The sequence below is a fragment of the Triticum urartu genome, chromosome 1A, assembly GCF_056163025.1.
Source record: "Triticum urartu cultivar PI428250 chromosome 1A, HENAU_Tu73, whole genome shotgun sequence".
Classification (NCBI taxonomy): domain Eukaryota; kingdom Viridiplantae; phylum Streptophyta; class Magnoliopsida; order Poales; family Poaceae; genus Triticum; species Triticum urartu.
This window is the reverse complement of record NC_141873.1, coordinates 555,611,259-555,615,198: the sequence shown is the minus strand read 5'-3', so window position 1 is coordinate 555,615,198 and position 3,940 is coordinate 555,611,259. Positions and strand designations below refer to the sequence as shown.

The window sequence follows — 3,940 nt, the reverse complement described above, 5'->3', positions numbered from 1 at the left end:
GCTGGGAAATTCTGGAGGATGTTGTCGAGTTGTAGGTGTCTGCACCGAATCGGGACCACAGAGCTCTTCTGGAAGTTAGTGCATAGTCCCGTGAAATCACCAAACGCACCGAGCAACACAGAGAGGTTGTCAATATCCTTCTTGATGGGTGCAACGATTCTGACAATCCCTACAAATCGAAGGAACACAGTCAGGCGAGAGGAGATTACTGCATGATGATCTTTGGATTTTCGAGGAAGAGAGGCTAACAAACCAGATCCGAGACGCGGCGCCAGGATTTTGAGGCTGGGTATTCATTGGCACAAAAAAAATACTCTAAATGTACTATAAAGACACCAGTACGACAATAGTAATTTTTTAATGCATCGGACCATACTAATTATACATGAACATAAAGAGACCAATACCTTTTATTTGACAAATTGATGATATCCCATCTTACAATATAACTTTGCGATCGCCTTTTTGGAAGAGATTGATGGCATCCTCATCCTTTACTTGATTGAAGAATTCTCTCTCAACAAATGTAACCAAACAATTGTTCAAGTAATCATCACCCATTTTGCTCCTTAGCTTATTCTTCACATAGTTCATTGAAGAGAACACCCTTTCAACACTAGCAGTAGCTACTGGCAGAATTAATACCAACTTAAGAAGCTTGTAAACAATATAGTATTGTTCATGCTTGTTTGTCTCGACAAGCATAACTGAAAGCTCACACAGATTCTTCAAGTTTTGAAACCTTTCATCTCTACGCACATGAGTAACATACATGTTTAGTTGCCATGGAAGTCTTGCCAGTTCATCACTTGTGAAATCATTAGCATAAAAGTTTGTAGCAAGCCTAACCAATTTCTCTTGATCATAAGCAAAAGACGAAGTGGACAAAATGCTGCCATGCAAGAAAGTAGATCTGTGTTTACCTCATTAAATCTGCCATTCAACTTGCTAATTTGCCTATCAATGACACTCAGATACATATCAACTTTGAAGCGATGGTAATTCGTTGCACCATTAAAGAAACCCCTTCTAGGCCGGCCAGTGGGAAAGTAAGGACCCTTCATATCAACAATTTTGATCTTATGCTTTGTACAAAAAGATGTGACCTTTTTGAGAAAATCATCCCATCCAGGATCAGTCCTCAAACCCTCCAAGTGATACTTTGTGATATCAACAAGCTCAATAGCATGGACAATATCTTGGTCTTGCTTTTGCAAAGCTCTACTCAACTCATCTTTGTATCCAAATATTTCTTGCATCAAGTGTGCCATGAAAACAAACTCAAATGATCGAAATGGTGTCAATATGCTTAGAGCCACTTGCGCCTCCGCACCATGGTACTCTTTTCCAATCTTGATGAGGACTCGTCGTATTGCACCATACATACAGATGACATGGTTCACGGTTTTGAAGTGAGAGCCCCAACGTGTATCACATGGCCTTCCCAAACCCATTTCCTGATTCAGCCCACTCCCCGTTTCAACTTCTTCCAATTCCAATGCATCAATGAGTTCCTCAGCCTGAGCTATACGAAGCATTCTCATCTTTTTACAAGACATGCCAAGATCATTTAACAAGTGTGCAAGTTGTTGAAAGAACCAAGTACAATCACCACTCTCTTTGGCAACAACAACAAGAGTTAATTGTAGTTGATGGGCAAAACAATGAACATAATAGGCAGAAGGAGACTCATCCATAATCAGTTTTTTTAGCCATTAGCATTACCTTTCATGTTGCTAGCTCCATCATATCCTTGCCCACGAACCATTGCAAAGGTCAAATTGTACTTCATAAGCATTTGCTCAATAGCAGGTTTAAGTGTCAAAGAGGTAGTATCTTGAACATGAGCAAGACCAAGAAATCTTACAACAGCCCTTCCTTTCTTATCAACATAACGCAAGCAAACTGCCAACTGTTCATTTTGATACACATCACTAGACTCATCTGCAAGTATTGCGAAGTGGCCACCATCAAGTTCTTCAATGACTAATTTTGTAGTCTCTTGTGCACAACATTTTATTAGCTCATGTTGTATATCATGGTGAGTCATCTTGCAATTCTGTGGAGCATTTTTGAGAATAACCCTATCAACCTCTTCAAAATTTCCAGCTAGCCAATTTAAAAGCTCAAGAAAATTTCCTTTATTTAGTGAGTTTTCACTTTCATCATGTCCTCTAAATGCCAAGCCTTGGTGCAATAGAAATCTCAAACATTTGAGTGTCCATGTCAAACGCTGCTTATACAAAGCCTTATATTGTGAGGTGTTTGAAGCAAAAGACTCCCTAATTGATGCTTGTGGTGTAGTGAACATATCATACTTCTCTTGAGCTTCAGCATGAGCACTACTAACCTCACCTTCATGTTTCTTCAATCTCGATTTCATGTTCCAGTTCCTAAATCCATTCTTCACAAATGCATCTCCATCGGGATATTTTGTCTTATCCTTGAACAAATAACAAACAAAGCAGAAAGCACTATCTTTTGTCACACTATACTCAATCCATGGAAATTCTTTAAACCAAGCACGGCAAAAGTGCCGGTCAACTCCACTTTTATTTGTATACTCAAAGTTATGATTCATTGGTTGACATGGCTTCATCTCAATATATCTTCTTCTTGCTCTATCTTGGTCATTGACAACATACATTGAGATGGGAATCCGCTTCCCAGGATCAGGTTCGAGTGCCTCCAAATCTGCTTCCATTGGTTCATCATCTGCATCACTTGTTTCAGCATCTTTTACAATTGGGGTTGGGGTTCCTTCTCTGCTCTCCGGTTCATGTTCCGCATCCGGTGCTTGCACTAACGCCAATTGCAAATTGCTCTCAAGCTGAACATGAGAGGTACAAGTACCCGATGCAGCTGCACTCTGATTCGGTGTAGACGTTTCATCAATCTTCTTTGCTTTTGAAGCTTTTTCCCACAATGCAAAAATCCTACTGCCACCACTAGTCCCATTCTTCTTCTTCATCTACATTACAACAAAACAAGGAAGAAATTAGCATCTACAAATTAAATCAACTACTTGCAATAATTAGGTAAGCAAAATCGAATCAACTAGAAAACTGAAATTCTGCTTTCTTTAGGACTGTACCTGACCGCAGGGGGGAGAAACTGCCGCTGGTCCCTGGGCTGGGCGGCGCCGCGGTGGGCGATGGGCGGCTGGGACTGGACACTGATGAATAGCAGAAGAGGGGCGGCCGACGGGGCCGGGGTGGGGCGGCCGGCGTCCGGCGAGCGCCGGGGCGGGGCGGCAATGCAGTCCGGTCGGCGCAGCCCCCGATCGACCGGCGAGAACTGGCGGCGCTGGGGCTTGGCGGCCGGCGAGCACTGGCGGGCGGCGGCGCTGAGCGGCTGAGGGCGGGGCGGGGCGGGTCGGTGAGCGGGGTGGGCGGGTCGGTGAGCGGGGGTGGGCGCATGCGTCGAGAGAAGGGAGTATGTATTAATTTTTTTTTGCGCTCAATAATGGGTATTCATACAAATACACACGAATACCCTCAGCGCCGCCAATGCCCAGCGCTAGCGGACGTTGCGGCGGTAGAAGGTGACAACATCGTACTGCAAGGTCTTGAGCTGCGGCCCACGCCGACTCATCCTCCTCGATGCCGGCTGCGCACACAACCCAACCGCCACCACGCCGACCGGGACATATTGATCCATCGTCTGCTGCATCGTCGTAATCTGCAACGCTCCTGCAGGGGCAACCCTTTTGCTGCCCCCTCCATGGGTTCGCCTCGCGCAATGGAGAGGAGCATATGATGTGAGAGGTGGAGCCGAGCCCCCATGGCATCCCCTTCCTCCCCCTCTTCCGCCATGGCACACCTTGCCTCAAAGAGGAGAAGGTTTGGGAATGGCATGGCTTGCCTTCTCCGATGTCCGACACCAGGCGGGATGGGATGACTGGATGGCGGCGGAGGTGGAGCGGTCGTCCTCGCCATCC

General features: G+C 45.3%; 1 pseudogene; it reads right to left on the bottom strand.

Annotated features, from left to right (window-relative positions):
* Positions 1-438: 438 nt before the first annotated feature.
* Positions 439-2,971, bottom strand: LOC147992639 (uncharacterized; annotated as a pseudogene).
* Between the last annotated feature and the right edge of the window lie 969 nt (positions 2,972-3,940).